Source organism: Dermacentor variabilis, chromosome 8 (assembly GCF_050947875.1).
Source record: "Dermacentor variabilis isolate Ectoservices chromosome 8, ASM5094787v1, whole genome shotgun sequence".
Lineage (NCBI taxonomy): Eukaryota > Metazoa > Arthropoda > Arachnida > Ixodida > Ixodidae > Dermacentor > Dermacentor variabilis.
In genome coordinates this window covers 43,257,021-43,280,671 of record NC_134575.1, presented here as the reverse complement: position 1 = coordinate 43,280,671, position 23,651 = coordinate 43,257,021, and the positions used below count along the sequence as shown (strand labels likewise).

The 23,651-nt window shown below is 45.3% G+C and overlaps 1 protein-coding gene across 1 annotated transcript in view; it reads left to right on the top strand.

Moving 5' to 3' along the window:
* Positions 1-8,052: 8,052 nt before the first annotated feature.
* LOC142590151 (uncharacterized) overlaps positions 8,053-23,651 on the top strand; it is a 30,836-nt gene continuing 15,237 nt past the window's right edge. The window contains exon 1 of the mRNA XM_075702040.1: positions 8,053-8,474. The gene's annotated coding sequence lies outside the window, so the exon portion shown is untranslated. The remainder of the gene's footprint in view (positions 8,475-23,651) is intronic.

Genomic DNA, 23,651 nt, shown 5'->3' with positions numbered 1-23,651 from the left:
GTGGAGGCTTGGATTTTTCTTCTTCGAAGAATGCGAAAATATTTTCTAAATCTAAAAAATCTGCCCACATGGCCTTCGTGAGCTTATATTGATGCTACCGCTCAAACATAATAAATTTACGTAAATAAAGAAGTGGAAAGATAATGAAAATGGAAAATATAAAATACAGAAAAAAGACACAGCTTGACAATATGCTTCACCTGAGCAGTCCCCTTACGGCGGCGCTGTGCCAGTAAAGTTTACAAATGTAAATACATGCCAAGTGAAACTCTTGCTGAGATTTGATGACTGTCACTCTTTTCACTCTACGACGTGGTGTTCTTTTGTTACTGTTGTCGGGAAACATTTCTCAGGAGTATCTCAAGCGTCTTATATTTATTACGGACAAACAAGATATGGTTATAATGCACTAATGATAATGCTGCTGACACAGTACTACATAGGAAACAAATAAATTTGCGTAACCGGCCATCTTAGACTCAACTATGACTGAAGAATGTGCGGGGATCTTGCTAAATAAGGATTATTAATGGCTGATTTTGCAAACACATCATTTAATATGCTGTATTCGCACTGTTGCTCTTCGCGTCATCAGAGGCGTTGTCAAATACGAAGACTGAGCACAGCTTACCTGGACGCCAACTGCAAAGTTGTTGAAAAGTTCTACTGCAGGCATCTCCGCATCCTCTTCACAAGTAATTTCAGAAACAAAAAAGCTACAAAAATCCCCGAAAATATTCTGAAGCTCAAGTGTGACTTGAAAGTGTGTTTAATGCGAAATATGCTGCACCAATATTTTTCTTGTTTTCTACAGACTTTGCTTCACAGCGAAAGTGCAATTCTGTTTCGTGGGGCGTTTATCTTCTTTCATTTTGCTAACCTATCTAGGTGAGCTTTTTGTTGTTCACTATTTTGTGGGGGCAAGCTTAGAGCGTTGTGTGGCGAGACACGAAACATACCGTGCCATGGTACCTTTCTTGTTGCTTTTCAGCACGTCGAGTGACGATCTTTGATGTTTGGAAGAAAACTCCTGTAAGTGTGAATGTGTGGAATGTTGGTTTATTTCTTCTTTTTTGCATATTATAGAGCCCTGCAGAGATTATGGAGCACTAACCAAAAGCCCCTTCTGTGCCTGGACGGGCTGCATGAAGAGATTTAAGGCAGGCCACACCGGGCCCGAGGCTGATGTCATCGGGCCTTTGCTGGACTTAAAGACGGAAGCTCGGCCCTTTGTCGGGCACGTTCGTTGATGGGCCTAGATCTGGCCTTCAAGCACACGCGGCCGTTCTCCATAAATTGGAATCATTCCGTGCGAGGCTTAAGTTGGAACTAAAGAATACTGACTCCTAAATACATGGGCAAGCAAGCAAAAAGGATACCCTCTTCTTTTTTTTACCGCAGTTCGTTTGAAAAAAAGTCGTGATTATTTGGGTTAGTTCAAAACAAATTTTCTTGTTAAAAACCGCGGTAAGCAGTGCTCTTGATAAAAACTGGCTGTTACTGCTTCTCTTATTTCACTTTTCTTCTTGTATGAAGAGAATAATTTTGCCATGATTGATTCATTTTATCGCGTTTCATTTCTTGAACCACATTTTAGGTTGCCTAATGATTGCTGCTGTATACATAATATGCTTCCATCACACCATTGGCGATTTCGCAATGTTCTTCGTGGGCTTTCAATTTGTGTACTAGAAGCTGGCATAGCAGCGTGAACTGGCAACCAGTTTCCCACTTTCGACATTTTCGTGCCCAAGTCAGAGCATTCGCGTTTGAAATTTCATCTGCTTTCGCATCTAATGTAATTTTAATCGTTTTGTACCTGCAAGACCAGTCTGAAAGTGCTATTCTATATTGTAATAGCATTTAGGACACTAGAGGAACGTTCGTGCCACCACGACCTTGCAGCCACAGTACCGACGCGCATTCGCAGTCTGGCCTTGTAAGGTTGGAAAGGGTACGCAGAGACACGGAGTGGGCTTAGCTGCAATAGCGTCGAAGGCATGAATTCACCCTCAAGCAGGCTATATGATGTGTTATATGAGAGCCCAGAGGCATGATAACATTAAATGATGGTGTCGTCACTAGATGAAATGGTGAAGAAACCGATAACGCGTTTGTCCATCGGAAGTACAAAGAGAATACGTTAGAGCTCGTGACGGGGAAGATTTCCTTCCAGCCATCACGTAACACGTGCTCAATGGTTTCAGTCTTTCCACTTATAGGCAGTGAACGCCTCAAGGAACGTCAAACACTTCGCCGGCTTCCAGCATTTCACTAGCAAAGGCACTAAATAGTGACTGTACTGCTGCTGGTAAAATCATTCTCCTAAAAGTAGCACCTTCAAATATTCCTTACGATAATCCTCTTGGCTCTGACAGAAAACCACTGATCATATAAAGTTAGCCATTGGAACATAAGATTTTATAGTAGGGATAACGTACACCTTCGCACTACTTTTTAAGACTTTCTTCTGTTAAATTTTTAAGCGTCAAAGGTTCCACCCGGACAAGCCAGGAAGCCTGTCAGAGGTAATTGCACAAACTATTGAGAAGTTTATGGCTAAAATTATAGAGCGCATTGTAGAAAGCGTCACGGAATGCTTTAATGGACTGGTATCCTGAAAGTTAGAACAATTTTTACCCACTGCTACTGCTCTGTCATCAAGCTCTGACATGAATACTTGTTTAGCTGACTTTCAGGAAGATGGGGCAATTGCGTCCGCAACCCATATAAGGCAACTCAGGCCTGTTTCAGGTTCCTCAAACAAGGCCACTAATAGACCAGACAACTCTGCTTATCAAGATACCTCAAACATGGAAATTGACTTGAGCGCACAGAAAAGGAGGTGTTCTCCGCTTGATGCTAACACTTCACACTCAGTTAGTAAATCTAAAAAAATTATGCCTGAAGTCAATAGAAATGTAATATTTTGGAGGAGGCTGTGGCCTCTGCGGTGCTCTCATCACTGGAAGGTAGATGAGGGTGCTGGAGTAGAACAGGTGATCAATATTCGCTGTTTCTACTGATTTAAACATCCTATCTTCTCAAATTTCTCTAGATGTAGTTTTACTGTAAGAACCTTGGTTGTCCCCTGAAAAACTATTTTCTCTGTGCAATTTAGGTACTTTAGCCTAGATCACCCGTCTAGATGTGGGGGACTGTTAATTACGGTCTCAAGCGAGTTTTGCCACCGGGCAAATATGTCATTCCAGCTGATGTCTCTAGAATGTGAAATTCTAGCAGTAGAAATTACTCTCCCTCGCAGTAGACCTTTCTCGTTGGTCAATCTATACTTATCCTCGGGTGTGCAGGATACACGCCCACTTGACTCTGTTTTGGAAAAATGCGGTAAAGATGTAGTTTTGGCTGGTGACTTCAACTCTCATCATGTATCATTGGGATCCGGGACAGACCAGTGTGGACAGACCAGTGTGGACAGACCAGTGTGGACAGACCAGTGTGGACACACCAGTGTGGACAGACCAGTGCGTCTATGGGTCTGAGCAATAACAAATAACTTTGCGTGACAAAATTCGGGATCAGTTACATTTCTTCGCGGACAGTTTAGATCTGTGCTGCGTCTTATATTTTCGGGTCCAGGTGTTTCCACATCCGCATTGAAAATGGTGAATATTGGGACAACCAGCGATGATTTTCCAGTTGTGGTTGAAGTGGTAGGTCCGCAGTCCATTGTGGAGGCTCTAATCCAGTCTTTTGTGGATTACCGTACATTTAAAAAAATGCTTGCAGACCACTTTTCAAGCAATTTAAATTCTCCATTGAAAGTTGAGAATATTTGCTCAATCATAGATACTTCGCGCAAAAGATCAGAGTTCCAGTTAAAGGCACGCAAAGACACTGCTTCTACAAATTGGTGGAATAACGATTGCTCGCGGGATCACAAGCGACGAAAAGCTGCATGGATACAATTCATGCATAACCAGTTTCCGAAAAACTGGAGCAACTATAAATTTATTGTTGGAACATTTAAAAGAATGGTATCTAAGGCAAAGGACGATTACAATGTCCGACCATTTCGAATCACTTTCTAAATGAAAGAATAAGCATGCATTATTTCTGTTTTTAGGATTCCAAGAAATGGTTCCACGCCCCTTGAACTTGGATTCAGTAGTTTTAACCACCAGTGAAAAAGCTGACTCTGTAGATGTAATTTCGAAGTGGTTTGAGACCCGATTCGCTACCTCTCTTCCCTTCTCTCCTCAGGGACAAGGCACTTCGGAAGATTTCCAAGAGTTTTCTATGCCAGAACGGTCCCAAGCTGTTTCCTGTTTACCAGCTGCCGCGCCAGGCCCGCATGGACTCACTACTTAAAATGAATAAACTTCTTTTTGAAGTCGCTCCTAACGGCTTGTTAGATGCCGTAAATTACTCAATATAATATGCATGGATCCCTCCAGAGTGGAGAAATGCGAAGGTGATTCCTCTGCTGAAAGACCAAACAAAACGGTATCTTCTGGACAATATTCGGCCTAACATCTAATAGTCTCTAACATCAAATTTTTTTAAATTAATAGAAAAATTATTAAACGCACGTATGGTTAAGTTTGTGACCACAAGAGCATTATTGAGCCCCTGCCAAATTGGATTTAGACCAGGGATGTCAATTTGGTGCGCACACGTCGACCTAGAGAGCAGAGTTTAGTTGGCTCGTTACCAAAAACAATATGAACCTCTAGTTACATTACACATTTCTAAAGCATACGATAGTGTGGAATACCCTATATTAATAAAGAGGATGCAGCATACTGGATTACCTGAATATTTCGTAACGTGGACTGCTGAGCTCTTGCAGGGCAGGGAGTTTTACTTTGTACAAACTGGAATTTCATCGAGAAAATTCAGACAAACGTGCGGGGTTCCTCAAGGTGCAGTTTTATCCCCGCTGTTCTTTAACATCCTACTCAGCCCCATTCCTTATCATCAGAACGTAAGCACGTGCGTTTACGCTGATGACATAGCGTTTTTTTCCTTCAGCAAGTGATATTCAGTCACTGTACGAGTGCTTACACGGATACTTATGCGAGCTAGAAGCATGGCGGGACAGTATTCGCTTGTCGCTTAATGTAAATAAGAGTGCCGTTCTTGTCTTTCCTCTACAAGACCCAGTTACAACATCGCTTACCGCCATTCCACTATCCCACCTTTTCTTCTTCTTCTTCGGCCGTTCGACTTGTATCTAGCTTTGTATGCTGCGCTTTACCAGCTTTAGAAGGGTAAGAAGTACAAGAGGATTGGACGGTGAGAGGTTTCGAACAAGCCGAGTCCAACACGCGTATTATTCACACGACTTTCCCATAGGGCTTATCACCAGACGCTCTGCCTCACTTGTTCAATAACTTTTGTGGCTCAGTGCTCGTCCTCGTTCCCGGGAGAGTTCCGATTCGCCTTCGTTGGCGACGCAAAGGACACCTTAGACGAGACTACGGAATCCGAATACGCATTCCGGATGAGATGTCTGGCCGAGATAACAGCTCCTGCGAAGCTTCCATTGGTTTTTTTTTATTGGTTGTTTTTCTTATTATTGGTGCACCACTGCGGCCGCGGGCTTGTCCTGTCGCCTTTTCTTGTGTCCGTTGTTTTGCGCTAAACGAAGTATTTATGAATCCGCACCACACATTGCGCGGGCTTGAGTATAGTCAACGTTATGTTTCGTGGGTTTCATATAGAACCGGTGTGACGCATTAATAGGAAGCTTTAGTTCGGGCCTATATATGATGCCGGCTTCTCAAATACATGCAAAATGCATAAATGCTTTCATGATAAAATTGTTTAACCGATTTCAGCAAGTGATATTCAGTCACTGTACGAGTGCTTACACGGATACTTATGCGAGCTAGAAGCATGGCGGGACAGTATTCGCTTGTCGCTTAATGTAAATAAGAGTGCCGTTCTTGTCTTTCCTCTACAAGACCCAGTTACAACATCGCTTACCGCCATTCCACTATCCCACCTTTTCTTCTTCTTCTTCTCCTTTGTCAATTACTCAAAACTACTGTCGATACTGTAAATACGTTTCTGTCTTGCTTTTTCCCTCTGAAACAATATAATTATAAATCGAGCCTAAGGGAAACAACCACTGCAGCGAAATTAATGAGGTATGTTTAACTTAAAACAAGCAGTTAAAATGTAATTTCACAAAGCGAATTTTTTATTTATCTGGCACCTTTCTTTGCATAGGTTGAGAAAAATTTCGAAATGTCAAGAAATATTTTTGTAGTACTCTGTGCTTGTGTGCCTCTGAACTCTGTACATAAGCAACTAAAAATGATATTGCGATGCTGTAAACTGCACACAATATTTAATCTAATGCGGAAAGAAATGATATATCATACACCACCTTGAAATACACCACTAGCTTCTCAATATGGCATTAGCAAAACTTTTGCAGACATTGTAAGAAATTTATATAAGTCGTAAATTCATACGTGCAATTTGTCCGAGTTATATGCTGCAAGGTGTGCCGTTTATAGAGATGCGATTTTAGCCGTTGATGATAAGTAAAGGATTTGTAAGCTTATTACTTTTTTTTTTCAAATTTACCGATTTCTGACAATTCTTGTCAAAAATGACATGACCTAAATCAAAGTTACTATTGCTGCAATCACTGTGATTTAACGTTCTCTAATCAATTCAGCAATTGTCACTGAAATCGGTTAAACAATTTTATCATGAAAGCATTTATGCATTTTGCATGTATTTGAGAAGCCGGCATCATATATAATAGCCCGAACTAAAGCTTCCTATTAATGCGTCACACCAGTTCTATATGAAACCCACGAAACATAACGTTGACTATACTCAAGCCCGCGCAATGTGTTGGCGGGCTAGTTGGTGCGGATCCATAAATACTTCGTTTAGCGCAAAACAACGGACACAAGAAAAGGCGACAGGACAAGCCCGCGGCCGCAGTGGTGCACCAATCATAAGAAAAACAACCAATAAAGAAAAACGAATGGAAGCTTCGCAGGAGCTGTTATCTCGGCCAGACATCTCATCCGGAATGCGTATTCGGATTCTGTAGTCTCGTCTAAGGTGTCCTTTGCGTCGCCAACGAAGGCGAATCGGAACTCTCCCGGGAACGAGGACGAGCACTGAGCCACAAAAATTATTGAACAAGTGAGGCAGAGGGTCTGGTGATAAGCCCTATGGGAAAGTCGTGCGAATAATACGCGTGCTGGACTCGGCTTGTTCGAAACCTCTCACCGTCCAATCCTCTTGTACTTCTTACACTTCTAAAGCTGGTAAAGCGCAGCACAGAAAGCTAGATACAAGCCGAACGGGCCAGCTAAAGGAACAGAGCACTGACTTCCAACTCCTGCCTTCATTTATCTGGCTGGCTCGGCTTGTTTCTTCCTTTCCATGTTGCGCTGTACCAGTTTTAGAATGCAATACCAACTCACCCAATCCTCAACCCTAGTTCTTTTACTTCGCCATAGTTGTTGTAAGTCGTCTTCAGTGCTTCCCCGGTAACGTGGAATGGAACCCTGTGCGCATTGAGTGTTATGTCTTGCTGTACAGTTTCAATGAGGGCGCGAAAACGCCCTTTCACCTCCAGGCAACCCACGTTAACCAGCACTTCCTTTACATCTTGCGTTCGTAGGTTGATGAGCCACAAATGCGGAATTTCAAATGGCCCTATACCGGTCACGTCTTTCAGTACACCGAGCTGTTGCAGCGGGCCAAGGAAATTTTCGAGGCGGTATGGTCTCCTGACAACGTCAAAGTATAAAAAACAAAGACTCCTTCATATTTTTGCCTGATGGTAAAGTCGGTAGTACAAGCCGATAAGCTGGTGGGGCGACAGAATACCTGTTACCACGACCAGGCGGTGATGCTGTAAGTGCTCTAGCTCGACATCTTGCGTCCCAACGCGTCCGCGTCCAGAGGCCGAGTCACACCAAGGACGCCAGCATAGACGAGTGGCATAGAACGCCCTTATGAATTTCTTGCGGGCAAGCCGGCGTCTTGGGACGCTTGGCGCGTTTCAGTTCGGACAACCCGACAGGTTGAGCCGCTATTGGTAGCGGTTGCGCGTGTTCACGCAGTATTCTACTGACGCAAAAGGGAAAAGCCCAGAATAAGTAAATTTTACACGCAATGGTGTGCTTTGTATAATTTACAACTCGGCTGGTAAACCACATTCAGACCAGTGGAATGGCTGCGAATTTTTGTTGTTTTTATTCCGTTACGATGCTTGGTGCGCTCGCGCGAAACTAACGCAGCGCGTCGGCGTTGTCATCTTCTATTTCTACCGGCCATCCGACGCACCAAGCTCGCGTCTTCTGGCGCACTTTGCACACGAGACGCTGTCATCGTATATCCCAGCGCGTTCCCACGTCTCGTGAGCACGCAGCCCTGGCGCGAGGAGAAATCGACGAGATCAGAACGCGTCTGGATCTACAACGTTGAGGCTGCTCTCCGAACGGCTCCCTGCCAAGCTCCGACGAGTCATCGTGAGTACTCACCTATTAGGTGCTGTTAAGCTTTATATTCACTCATTGTCATGCTCATATTCACAGTGCCTTGTTATCCCGTCCACCTCGCGCCTTTATCAGCTGCCGACAGCGTCAGCCCGCCAGCTAGCCAGCATGGTCCCTCAAGAGTAGGCCTAGGTTCATCTCGCGGGCACAGAATGGCGCACTGCCAAGCACCGGCGTCTTTGCGAGTACTCACGTATTAGGCGCTGACTTAACTTTACGCTCGTTTAGTCATGCTCATCTGCACAATGCCTTGTTTTCCGCCACACCTCGCCCCCTTTTTTTCGGCTGCCGACAGCGTCAGCCCGACAGCCAGTGTGGTCCCTCAAGCTAGTAGGCCTAGCTTCATCTCGATCGCATAGAATGGCTCACTGCCAAGCACCGGCGACTCTTTGCGAGCACTATTTATTAGGCACTTGCTTAACTTTACGCTCGTTTAGTCACGCTTATTTGCACAATGCCTTGTTTTCTGGCCCCCGTCGCGACTTATTTTATCGGCTGCCGACATCGTCAGCCCGCCAGCCAGTGTGGCCCCTTAGGAGTAGGCCTAGGTGTATTTCGCGCGCACAGAACGGCGCACCGCCAAGTACCTGCGAGCATTTGTGAGTACTATTTATTAGGCACTTGCTGAACTTTACGCTCGTTTAGTCATGCTGATCTGCACAATACCTTGTTTTCCGGAGCTCCTCGCACCTTATTTGATCAACTGCCGACGGGATCAGCCCGCGAGCCTGTGTGGTCCTTCAAGAGAGCAGGCTTAGCTTGATCTCGAAAAGCGCGCCGCTTACTGTGCTGTGTATGACTGGTGGCACTTTCTGATACGGACGGCAATATTGTAACCATGCCTCCAGCTTGATTCAATGCCTTTCTCATCATACATTATTCACGGCCTGCTGATGCCATTGACGACGCGGGCGGAGCGTCGCGCTGATCGCTTAGTACGAAGCGCGAAAAGCGTTAGTAGCTTCGGAAAGGGCATGGCTACAGGATCACAGCCATAACTTAATGCATTAGCATTTGATAATTTGTGCTGTTTTTAGGTTTTCTGTAGACGCGCAACGGTGCTTCACGTTCACCGGTCATCAGCCCGGCACTACTGAGCCTGCGTACGTCAGGAGAGAGCGTTTCTTGACCTATTTCTCCTTAACGTCTCCTGGGCGTTGGAGACGTTGCCCGATAATTTGTCGCCGGCGTTCCGTTATCTAGAAGAAATCTTACCAGGAAAAGCTCTCGCGTGGCCGCGGCCGCGACTTGGAAATTGGGGAGACGCCCGCCGTATTTGTGTGGCAGCGCGAGCATTTTAGAGCGATAGCTCCACTATTAGAGGTACAAACCCAGAAAACGCCTGATTCCGTAAATCTGAACTTCAAGCTCAGCCAAGGTCCAACTGGGGGTTAGCCTGCCACTACAGGCGGCTGCTGCGTACGCCGCGTAGGTGCCCATATGTTGAAAGTGATCTGCGATGCGGAAAAAGTGCGCCGAGTGCTGGTAGTTTCGTATGCGCTGTGCCTTCAACTCTTAGTTCGCGTTGAAGTCAGACGCGGCTTGAATGTCAATTCGCTCGCTGCTGCTGCTGAGCTGAGCAGCGCCTGCATGTTGTCTTTGGTGCATTTGTTGGTGGCGTAGTTGCTGACGGGGTTGAGCAGCGTCCGTGTCCTTTCCCAAAGTAACCAAAACTGTGCTGTCGCTCAACAAACTTGGTTTAACCACGTTCAACCACGGCAAAGTTTCAGCTATGAAGGTCAAGCAAGCGTCTCTTGGTGATCTTGGCGTTTGCAAGGTTCTTTAATTTCCTTCGCAGCCCCAGAAGTTGATTACGGCGGCGCCCGTGTCATATCTTATGTGATAAGTCACAGCGTTCTACCCGGCCTGTCCATGGTGGCAATAGTTTATTTGTTGTACTTTTCGTTCATACATTTGCATCGCTTGACAAAATGCGTTGGCAAGTTATTTCCTTAGTCTGTCCCGTTCTATAAGTATCCAGATGAATACTGTAGAGAAAAAACCGCGGAAATTTGTCGGCAGAAAATGTGCTGTCACAGACGGTCTTCGAAATATGTAGTACAGTATGTAGTTTGTGCCATGTAATTTTCAAAATATGCAAATGCCACGTAGGTGGAAATAACCAACGTTACGTGGCCCGCCTTCGCTTGGAGATACTCAGTTTTTGCATTTCATCGATTTGCATAATTAGTTATAAATAATCAATTTCTCAAATATTATAATTAGATGAGAAAGTACTGTGAGACAATTCTGGAGCAGTATCAAAAATTCCCGATACACCTACCTGCTGATCGATACGCGCTACATAAGTGTTTTCTCAAGCGTGAAAGAAGCCCGGGAATACACGCAAGAACTGTTGAGCGGACAGTCATGCACATTCAGTGCACCCTCTGTTGCGCCTCATACATTGCTTATCTTTACAAATGATTGCTTTGAAAGAATTATCACTGACGATTACGATACTCCCTGATGCGAAATTTGAGTGCGGCTGCAAAGGCGTTTTCATTTCGCGATATATTGGCTGGCGCGGAAAGTCTGTCTGGTGCGGCACGTTGCAAATGGAGCGAAATGTGGCGAGGCTACCTCTTTAATCTCGAGATGGCGAGAGGCAGCGCATGGGTGACGCGTCGGTGATGTGTGAGAGCGATCATAGCAGCAGCCGGAAACTTGCGGTGCTATGTTTCCATATACGATATCGGAGGTGTCGTCAGTTAACAGGCGAAGCCAGCGTTGCGCTGCGCTACGCTTCTGGCGCTTTCGCCCTGCCCTCCTCCTCCGCTTTCTGCCTCATGATTCCGCTTTCCTCCTCGCGCTCTCTTCGCTGTCGCTGTCTTTCATCAACGCTGCTCTTTCTCTCCCCCTACTTTCATTCCCTAACCCCTGTGCAGCGCGGTTGAGGAGTCCTCTGCTCAGAGACAGTTACTGCGCTGCACTTTACCCCAAGCTTTCCTTCCCATCTTCAAGAATCTCCTTCTCTCTCTCTCTCAACGCTCCGCGTTCGTTTTTGCTCGTTTCTTCGGTTACGATGACGCCGAGGGACGACGCCGGCGCTTGCCGCAGGAACAGGCGCCTATACAGCTACGCCCTAAAAACTTTATCGGCTATCGTCTGCCGTGTTTGTCGTGTCGTCAGCAGCGACAACGAAAGCTCACTCCATGTGTGGGCCCGGAAGCAGGCCGTTGTAGCTCATGGACATGTCGGCATAGAAGAATGTCGTTGTTCAGCTTACGGTTCGTTTGTGATGCGCAATGTTTCGTTCTTGCTGCGACACGAAGGCGACGCTCCTTGTAGGGCCAATGAAAATCTAAGAATCGGCCGTATTTGATATGGCGTATACGTCCTAAGGGGCCTTAGCCATTGAGACGTACAACCACCCGTTTAATTAGTTGGTCAACATCTAAGAATCGGCCGTATTTGATATGGCGTATACGTCCTAAGGGGCCTTAGCCATTGAGACGTACAACCACCCGTTTAATTAGTTGGTCAACATGTGGCGGTGTGCTAACATTAGCAAATAAACATTGAGCTCTCTGGTTTGCCCGTCTGAACATGCGAATTCAGGAGGCTGCAGCGAGGTACCATATCAGACGTCCTGCTATAGTTCTTGCCAAATCCAGGTTCCCAGAATTGCGTCGCCTATTACAGCCTGTGCGATCAATAATGCAACGAATTATTTGTGATTCTGAGGGAAAATGGAATTTATTGAAATTGAGCGTTACCGGACAAGGAATGCAATGGTTAAATTACGAAATTACCAGAAAGTGCGATAGATTGCCAGTTAGACACCTTCGTGTTATTAGGTGAACGTCGTAGCCGCTGTTTGCTGGGCGAATTCTGCAATGGCAGCGTTTTTCTGTTTTTCAAAAGTAAGTGATTTAAAGTTATTCAGAATTTTGTTCCAACTATCGATAATCATATACCGAGGAGGTACAGATGTCGGCCAAAGGTAATCACGCGTACCTGGCGAAAGTAATTCACTCGACTCTGTCTCACCGTTAGTAAAAATGGCTGGCAGTCTTCACTTCTTCAGACGCACGCCGAAGCAAGGCACTGGCTGCGGCATTCTGCTGCTGATCGCGAAGGTGCCACGCTCGTAGCTCGTAGCGACAGCTCTAGTTTGCCGTGTCTGATGTGCGTTACGTGAGCCCCCTTGGGCCGGAAAACTCCGTAGTTTACTCAAACAAGTTTGCGTGTCTTCAGTTATTGTTTCGCAGGCTACCCGTCGTTGAAAGCAAGGAGTGAATCGTCTCCCGGAACCATGAAAGCAGCTAGGCGAGGACCTGTTCCCCTGGTTGCGGCAGCGGAACTCCTGGCGTCGATACCCACCGTCGACACTTCGGGTGAGTCGGGAGATTTACTATGCAAAATAGAAGTGAGGCGTGCAGACAGAACACAAGAGTAGAGAAGTGGACAACACGAACGCCGACTATCAACTGAAGGGAGCACTGAGGCAAGGAAGAGCTTAAGTGCCTTAACAGTTATCTCTCACGTAGACCAGCACGTGTACCCGATTGACACGTGGTGTTACCATTCCTGAGCATGCGCAGATGAGTTTTGTGTCTTATTTCTTTTTCGCCTCAGTGCTCCCTTCAGTTGATAGTCGGCGTTCGTGTTGTCCACTTCTCTACTCTTGTGTCCTGTTTGCATGCCTCACTTCTATTTTGCATAATGAATCCTTACCAACTAGCTCAGCTTTCTGTCGTTCTAAGCGGTAGATTTACCGCTTCAGGCTTGCCTGACGCAAAATCGGGAATCATCTTGAAGCAAATAGATGTATACGGTCCATTGACCCGTAATGAATTTATTTGCGATCCCATATAGGCATCGCCTTTCATACTTACAAAACTTTTGGTGTGTCTAGAGAGAAAATGCGTTAAAAAGTGTAGCGCTTGCTCTCCTCCGTTCGTGGCTTTTTGGAGTTCTGAATGGTTTCACTGCAGCCACTGTAGAAGCGTTACTCGGTAGAGAGTGTTACGGCTTATGTCTACACGCCAGATGCAAGTGGCCTAAAGACGTCAGTCTTTCATTGTTATCAGATACACGCAGCACTACTTCGATGTATCGGGCTTATTGAGCTAGCGCAAAAGGGAAGCTGGGAGAGCGAGAACCAGTAAATTAACTTTACGATCGCCGTCAATATAACAGAAATCGCGAGGTTCTTAAGTTTTCTCTATGAGCATTGAGCGCATGCGCATCTTTTATGAGCATTGCAAACTCCAGCACAAGTTCCTTGTGATCCCGAAATGGAGTTTGTGCGCTCATGCTCTGCCCGTTCTTCGCCGCCGTCTTGTCCGTTAGCGTGGTACACATTGCGAAGTATGGGGCACCTTGTCCACTTGTTTAGAGTTATGGTGCATAATATTGCTCACGTTTTGATTAAATTAATAGCTTATAGAATCTTGATCTCAGTTTCTATGCTCCAATTTGTAGAATTAGTCATTCGAACGTCTGCATGATCTCGTGAATACTGACCGATACATCGTGTAGCTATTGATGACAAATAGGGTTGCCTGGCTAACATTTTCTATTTTCCAAGAGATGTGCCTCCTTAGCGTTCTTGCTTTCAGACTAACGTGTTTAAACCCTTGTCAGACATTCATTGAGGTAGACTAGCTGAGGTCTAAAGACGCCTTTTGGAGAAACCTATAGGCTTCCTACGCAGCTATAACCATCTGTGACTGTCTATAACGTGCACAGACAGCCACTTCAAATGTCTATGTACCGCAAAACACACGATGTGGTTGAATTGATGATGGACTGACCAAATCGATTACACGTAAAATGTGGAAATGGTTTTAAAGAAAGAAATAGGACTAATTAGAATAATACGTTCGGTGTGGAGAAAAAAAAGGTAAATCCTAGTAACTTTACTAAGACAAGTTGTTTGAAGGCCTTTCTCTGTTTACGAAATTAACTTTAAATTGTTAGGTTACAAAAAATGAAGCACGGAGTGTACAAAATCCTAACTTGGCAAAAAAGAAAACATATCGCAGTTTTGCATTTGTCAGACCATCTCAAGCCAACAAAAGGGGTATGTGAATTTACTGTTATGTGAACGTGTTACAAAATTTACGATGGTTGTTAAAAAAATAGTTACTCACAAGTGAACGGCATGTTTAAAAGCAGTGTAAATACATGAACTTATTTTACTGTAGTTATCGTTAGGTATAGTCTACTCAATTATTATTTAGTACTTTATTGCTGAGGGAGAGCAATTAAGGAAGTTAATTAAAACCGATGCCGTAATTTGAAAGTACAGTTGCCTAAGTTACTGGATTTCAGCTTTTCGTCTTAAATGGGACAAGTTTCTTCAGTATGGGCGCAGTAGGGCTTTGAGCAGGCAGTAGATGCAGGCTTTAAATAGCTAGTAGGGCACGTCTTGGGATGATGAATAGGTTTGCGCGGTGTTCCCGGAAAATTTGCATATTGTGTACACTCACGTAAAACAGTCAAATAAATTGAGTACCAACCACAGATATCGGGCACCTTACCGATTTTATTTTCCTCACATTCGATATACCTTTATTTCACATTACGCAATCGTGTTCTCGCGCGTTTCTCTGCAGTTTCCGCACGCACGCACGCGCGCACATGCGCACACGCACTACACATGCCGGAGGGATCAGAGCACAAGTTAAGGCACGTTAACATTTCAGCACACCTGTTTTATTTACCATGTTAACCATTTACCACTTTCATCCACAGCTGTATGTCCTGCAGTATGTTTTGGGCTAACTCTTAATGGTGGGCGTGAAGTCCACCACTAGCGAACACCCGCGTTGCTGCAGGAACTCCATATACTCCCGGTACACCAGTCTGTTCAGGTACAAAATTCGAATAACGCTTTGCAGAACATTGATGCACTCAAAACGGCTATTATAAATCTAAGCCAACCGGGTTCACGTCTAATAAGTTTGTTTGAGCATCGAGTTAGCGATTAAGCAATGACCATCAATATGAACTGCCTAAAAGAAAGCTTTCTTTTACTATGTACTAACACCCTAAACACCATGCAATCGAAATGATATCGCTAGTATCGCTAGTCCTTGCTATGCTCGGTGTTATCGCCTTACCCTTCGTTATTTGCATAACTTTGTAGCTGTGGTTGCCCGGTATAAAACTGTCACCAAGGAAAAGCAGTAAGTACGTGTACGTGCATCGGCATTTCCTGCGCTACTATTTTCTACTTAGCTTCACGGTAACAATATTCTATACAGGGTGTACAAGGTCAATTTAACGGTTTCAAGATATGCCTAAGCATAACAAGAAACGACGCAGTGCGTGTTGGTCGCTATTGTACGCTACATTTTCCATTCTGCCTATATGGAATAATTAGTGCTGAGTAACTCACGTACATTGAAAGTACTATTGTGGGCAGACTTTCGATAAAGCTTTAGAACGTTTTAAGAAACATCTAATTTAGCAGCTTTTACCTCGCTACCTGTTACGTAATCATTGTTTTTTTTCAGTCCTAAAGAAAGCTCGCGAAATTTAAAATAAAGCAAGCAACATGGCAGCCTACAAGCCGCGGTGGCAGCGCTCTCAGAAGTGCCGCTCATGAAAGAACAGCTCATGAAAAAACAGAGTCGGAAGTTCTAAGCAGCCATATTAGATGTTTCTTAGAATGTTCTACAATTTTCTTGCTGGAAGCTCTCCCTAAATTTAACACTCAAGTACGCAAATAATCTTGCCTAAACATGCAATGGAGTGGAACAAAAACAGCGGGGTTTGCACCGCACGCTAGCAAAAAGAAAAGTACATTTTGTGGCATCCTCGTCCGGTAGTGTTTCGGCATAATTTTAAACCTCCATTAATGAGGATGAAACACTAGGTATGAGAGGATGTACAGTCCTTGCACTGAGTTTTTTTAATCTGAAACAGCAAGGGTACGTTTTCCCCCATGTGCCACAGGGGCCCTACTTTTGCGTAGACGCACACATTCTTATCCGTGGCATGAATATACGTCTGCTCAAAACGAGAACGACTGGTTGTGTGTTGCAGGGAAGTTTTTCATCGGAGGATGTCCGTCGGGAAATTTATCTGCCGTAGCAGAACGTACAGCAGGAGGGAACCTTCAATTCATGTACATTATTTTTGTTCTCTCACGTGCCCAGGCTGCAGCGACACCAAAGCGACGGTCTATTTCAAATTGCCGCCTCCAGTGACCATCGGTGGCCGCATTGACGAAGACATCAACGGCTTACAGAGGCTGTTCACCACGCTCCACAGAGGTTTCAGAGTCATCTTGACTTCGACTGAGATACCACAAGGTACACGTGATGAACCTTGTTAGCAATAGATAGAAAGTGGAACTTAAAATAGCGCAACATCAGAAAAAAGAACACGAACGCGCTGTTTGTTTTTCGTGTGTTCGTGTTCTTCGCTCCAGAAGTGAGTGTTTGGCACCAAATTCCCAAAGACGAGTACGCGCAAAGACGAGACAGACGCACAATTACCATGTGCGCCTAAGTGTCGTACGTGCAAGTCCATAGTCAAATATTGCTAACTTTTTCGCACTGTCTAGACACTAAGCACCGAAAATGTTGCGACTAAAGTTGCATACACGGAAACTATGGCGTACTACATAATTTACGGACAATTCCGGTACCTCTTATGGCATGAAATTTCAGTGGGTGGCCCAGTTTCAGTGTTCGTGCGGGAACCTGCAGATGCCCTCTGGGCGAGCAATGATGAGGATGTAAAAACGGTTCAGGGAAAGACCGAGGATGGTTAAAGAGAAATGAAACCCGCAACTTTATTCCTAAGCTAGGCGTGTTCGGAGTAACGTGCAGGGGTGGCCAGTGACGAAGGGTTCTCAGAAGACCGAACAATGCCGATGACGGTCACTCTATACGTCTCGCTAACACCTGGATAACGATTAGCGTATATCACGTGACGTTCGCTGTTTCACTGTGTGCATCAATGTCCGCGGCCTCTCTTGCGCAAGCCTCGTATCCGACGCGCATTTCAAACCTTCCGCAGTTCTAGCCCTTCCAAGACGACGACTGGGCCATTGGTCGTCAAAATACGGGCCCGAATAAGTATCACAAGTTCCTGTATGCGAGAATCCCATTGGCCGGCGTTTCCACAATGGGTACTAAGAACAGCAATTACTTTGATAACGAGACGATCTCCTCGGTGAGGACCGATGCCGCACGGTTAGCGTACGTAATAAGGAAATGCAGATAAGGGGAAACGCGTGAAAAGCACAAACTTCGAAAGAATTCTAGGAGCAGACACAGCTAAAAAAAAGATGAAGTTAATCGGGTCAAGTAGAGTGGGGGTGTGACTGACACGTAACTGGAATAAGCACTCTAGCGAACCTGATGTGATAAGGCTACCCATACTGACTCAACGATTCATGCTTGGAGAGGAAAAGAGAAGTCTGATTATTCGGTTTTCTAGCTGAGTTAATCTGGATAGCCGCTGGAAGGACTCGTCCACCAATTTTATACCCACTAGGACGTGTTTAAGATGGAAATGAAGTTTAATGTGCCAGTTGACATGAGTAAGCTAGAGCGAGGGAAGGATTGACCCAAAAAGGAGGAGAGCAATCTAGTCAACTTCGGGGCTATTACAGTTTCTGTGCTGCTTTTGTCAACCACATTTGTGGAAGCATATTTAGTGCCAGCGAATCACTATTCCGACTGACAGCCTGAGCCTCAATAATCTCTTGATCTTTATTAGTGCTTCGCAAGAACACGTCAGGACCGATATGCAGTCTCAAAAATCCGGCAATTTCTCTTCATCTATACACGACGAACGAAAGCAGCCAAGTAATGGTTTGAAGATCGTACGAACAAAAGGAATTTTCGATGAGGTTACCGCGTCATCACTACGAGCCCTGTATGTACCGTGAAGGGGTCCACAAATGTAAGCATTGCCATTTGTTGGGCGTGTTGGTATGTTGACATTGAAAGCATATTGAGCGCCAGCGAGCAAGGACAGAAGGGACAGACACACCATCAATGCGCTAACTACAACTTTATTTTCAGGGAACAACCACCTATTTAACCCATGCACAATAGTGCCACATCAACGAAATTTTAACCATCTAGAAAAGCTTCTTCTTATCTGTCTTCTTATCTAACAAGTCGATCGAAGGGGCACTAGCACACGTATCACTATTCCGACAGATAGCCTGGGCCTCAATAATCTCTTGATCTTTATCTTCGTGCTTCGCAAGAACACGGCAGGACCGATACGCCGGCGCAAAGCCACATTCTTGACAGTGAGTTGACAGATGACCGTATTGCTTACTTCTCACGTTTAAGACGTTCTCGTAACCCTTAATGTTGTTTACGAGCTTCCGCTGTCCTGTGCGAGAAAATGCATCGGACAGACAGGGTGGCTTAATGACCGCTTACGAGAACATAGTATAAGCAATACGGTCGCCTGTCAACTCACTGTCAAGAATGCGGCTGTGCACCGGTGTATGGGTCGAAAGATGAGAAGTAGGAATATCAATATGGTAAGGCGCTGAGTGATACGATGTAAGATTCGAGTGAGGATCATGATGAAAGGATGTAGGACAAGTTTTTTTATTCAGTGTCAGGTAGCTGAGGAAGTTCGAGGAAGTTACCATTCATAGAGACCATTTCACCAGAACGAACGGTTACATACCAATTCGATGCGTACTGCGTATAAAACGAATGCGTATGGTGTGCCTCTTAGGGATGTCATATATTCTTGGATGACCGTACGCAATCCCACAGAAAACATGTGCCTTCAAAGGAGGATTTATTAGACGTGTTGGTTACGTGGCACACATTTGTTTGTGTTGGCCACCTGTCTTAATTTATTTATAGCGCAAATGTTTCATGCCAATTCACGCAGTGATTCTCGACGCCCGCGCGGCGTCGTCACGATCCCATTTGCACTGAGGCCAATAGCGGTCGCACTCTTTTACAGCGCAGCTGTTAAGGACTAGTTCCCCCAGGATCGTATCCGTGTGTAGACACATCTCAAAGATAGTGCAATGCCGGGCCGATCCGCGGCAGAGGTGAAGCAGGCGGCTCTAAGCACTCACCATACGTGGGTTGATCCCGGATATAGCGCGACACCGGGTTGACCCACGGCGGAGGAGCAGTTCGCCATTGATGGGCCCATATACACACACCTTCGCTGATCATCCTTCTTAACAGAGGGAAAGGGCACTGAATTTTTTGTTGTATTAATGCGGATAGCTTGAAGTTTGCGCAAGTTGTATTGTTTTGCGTTTCAGATTCCTTCATGCGGGAAGGCAAGGCAAAAGGTTAGCCGCCATAGAAAAGGTTCGTTCGCTACTTTTACATTTCTCTTGCGCTCGCATGGGCGCAACAAATTTATGCAAAATGAGGTTACACATTTCTGCGAACTGTCTCCGTAGGCTTCTTGGAAACCAGCAAACCTGCAAAGACACGTGTAATTTAGGGCATATATGGGTTCCACGTTCTTGATGTCTAAATACGACTAAATGAACGACTACGTAGGTGCAAAGGGTAAAACGTTGTGTTGGAGACTGTCTGCCGAGGCTCAGCTGAAATTAAACGCTTGCGCAAATGCTTCATTCCATAAAGTACTGTGGTCGATTGTGCAGTTCGTCAGGCTAATCGCAGCCCAGAGACTGACCAGATTTGTTAGTTGTTGAGATTTGTTGAGATTTGTTGAGAATCGTTGAGACTAGATTTGCTTCCGTCGTTGAAAGCAAGTCACTTGCTTTCAACGACGGAAATTACGCATTGCCCATTAGCCTTATGGAGTAAAGTCACGCTTCAGCCCTATCACCAAAGGGAGCGCTACCGTTTTGTTTCCTATTTGGTCTGATTTTCCTCACTGCGCATTGAAAACTAGGAGGGAGGAAAGCGGTATACTTTTGCAAGCCGACAGGGCGTGGGTGTCGCCGTGACACAGCATGGTTTGTGACATCACTTTATTCCCGCGTAATGCGAAGGATTGAAGACCGAGCTGCAAGAGTTCGCCGGACACCTTGACAACATCATCGGTCAGCTGAATGGTTTCACCAGGCTTTCGCTGAACGTCTCAAAGAACGTCGTCATCCTGTTGGACAATGTCCCTGGTAACGTCGCCACGGGTCTAGGCATCTACCAAGGTTTCGTGCTGGCCGGCATCACTGCCATCATCGTGGGCCTCTATGCATTAGGTGAGCGAGCGTAGCGGTAGGCAAGCTGCACAGAAATCGTAGTGCGTCAACCAAGCACATTGAGTCTCGATAGCCAAATCAAGTTGGGCGGGTTGGTATTCCGTAAGTGTCCACCTGGTGAACATGTCCATTTCGTCTGCTGATGAACTGCTGATTGGTTAGGGGCACCAGTCTCCTTGTCAGGCGCACACCTGCCCAGCCAATTGGAATTTCATCAGCAGACGAAATGGATATGTTCACTATGTGAACACTTACGAAATAGCCCCCAGTGTTGCATAAGGCATATGACGGTGACAAATTATACAAGGAAAGGGCTGCCGCTAGGTTGCCTTTGTGTAAACATAGTTGTTCACTGCGTAGAGTTACCGTACATTGTTCAGACTAGTTTACATTGCTGAAGACTTTTCATCTCATCCATAGTAGACTTATATTTCTAAAAAGAGTTGTGTTCTTCTAATGTGCCATTAGTCCCTGGTCTTCCATATAGATGTTATATTTCATTCTGTGCACGACAGTTTGTAACAAGGCACGGTCATAAGGCGATAGGATGTTTCTAGATGTGCTACAGGCATCGAAAAGATGGCTAAGCTTTCTGTATAAAGTCTACATCTAGTTTCGCATGAATTTAGCAGCATAATCTTGTAACTTCATCGGAGCAGGAACCTGAAGTTCCCGGAATACGGGAAAATCTTGCTTAGCTAGAAAGCTTTCTTTCTTGAGAATCCGCATGCGTTTCCCACAAACTAGCTAATAGGCTTAGGTTACTAGCTTATGGGGCAGTACCGATCTAAAAAAAAACGAGGTTTTTTCAGGAACGTTCTTTTCGGAGAAAAGCGCTCATGATAATCGCTTATACTTATACTGAAGCCGGAAACACCCCAGATGTCTTCAATACAAAATCATGTCAGTAAATTGGAAGGTTTCAACACAGGCGTGCCCGATTATACAAGGCAAAGCCATGAAATGACCCGTTTATTTCGCATGGTAAAAATGACCTCATGCAGAACGTCGGGAAGTTCCATAAACCAATAATTCTCTCTTGCATGTATAGCTGCGGTTCTAGTGTGTATAAACACACTGGAACCACACACTATTGAGTCCCAGTTAACTTAGGCCAAGATTTTTAAAATACCCAAGAGCTCTAGAGAAATCGTACCGACTGCATAGTAGCCGTAGCCGTATGTACTTACGAGTACTATTATTATTAGTATTAGTATTATTACTTTTAATTAGTGAACTTTTTAATTATTGCTTGAATCGCAAACATATAAATTACACAATTGTAGGGCGCCTCAAGAAAACCTCCGAATCAAGCATTTGTTCAATGCTCAGCTTTGCCTCGTTGAATTTTTCCGAGAAGAAACAAAAGCGCGCGAAACATCCAAAATAAGAAATAGATACGCGCTCGCGTACCGCTACTCAAGCGCTCCCAAGCGAATAGCCACGGATACACGGCTTTACAAGTGGGTGGCAGCTCGATACAGGGCTTCACGCTATGTGATGGTCGCGGCATCAAGAGAACGCGCTGCTGATGATTAGCGTTGCGGAGCCTTGCACGATGCGCCGATAAGAAAATGCAGCCGTATATCTTTAAATGGTTGCTTGTAGGCGCTTGAGTAGCGGCGTGCGAGTGCGAATCTATTGCGTATTTCGCTGGCTTTTGTTTATTCAAAAAAAAAAAACCCAGGACCACTTCAGTTCGAAATAAATACTTGACTCGGAGGTTAAGGTGCCCTACAACATTGTAATTAATGATTGCGATTCAAGGAATATTGAAAAAGTTCGCTAATAAAAAGCAATTAACTAATTAATACTTCGGGATGAAAAATATACTGGCTGTAAGTACATACGACTGCCGCTGCTATGCAGCCGGTACGATTTCTCTAGAGCTCCTGGGTTTTTAAGAAATCTTTGTCCAAGTCAACTTTGACACCCTGTATATATACTTGCTACAGTAGCTCTGTGGTTGTGGTGTTGCGCTGCAAATCTGGGGGTCGTGGGCTTGACGACGGCCCAGGCGACGGCAGTTCAACAGTGATGGTGTTATAAACCGCTCGTCTGCCACGCGCGCGCCAACAGCAGCAATTTGCCGAAATTCTTCCCAAGTCCCCCACTGCTTCTGGCCTCATTACCAGACCGGGGTTCTTGAACCTAAAATGCGAAAATGTGTGAACGAAGTGCTCTCCTCTGTCGTCACACTGCAGCAACAGTGGGGAACGCAACACTGCCGAGCCCCGAGCATATCGTTATTTATTGCACGACAAGCGACACTGAAGTCGCAGTGACGACGGCAACCCCGGTCGCCCCTTATTTATTATTGTATAACGGCATGTCACAGTGTTGTAGGTTGTCGCCTCCGTTTCTGCCGAGCGTTAACTCTCAAACAAGTATAATGGTATACTTTTTTTTTGTATCGCGGAAAGGTCACCGGAAAAATTGCGAACGATGTACCGAGTCAAATTCTCTGTGTGATCGTGAGCCTTGTCAAGTGGTCCGTTAATAGCACATTTTCCCCTCTAACATCTTCGGTTTGTTTTGAGAACTGAGATGTATTTTCGACTAGCCGATCAATTGCTTGATCGAATGTATTTCGTGAGCATCCTATTTTTTTTCGTTCCTCCCTACTACTAGGCAACCAGTGCCTGATGCTGCAAGCCCCTACCGGCGTTTGCAGCTTCAACACTGCCAGCTGGATCATGATGGCGGCAGTGTTCGTGTTCGTCCTCTGCTTCCCGCTGTTCATGGTGACTTCGACGGTGGGAACCTCCATGGGCGTGGTCGCCGACCAAAAGCTCTGCGTGCCCGCGCAGAGTCTGGGGGCGTCTGGTTCGGATTCCTTCGTCGAATTCCTGGCCAACAGTCTAGGGAGCAAGGTTGGTTGGCCGAGGAGCGTCGGTGCCGCTGTGGCCACACTGAAGCTAAATCTGCGGCTAACCTAATTAAAAAAAACATTTAGACACATGTATATACAGTTTGTGGGATGCCCACAATATAATTTTCATTTCTCC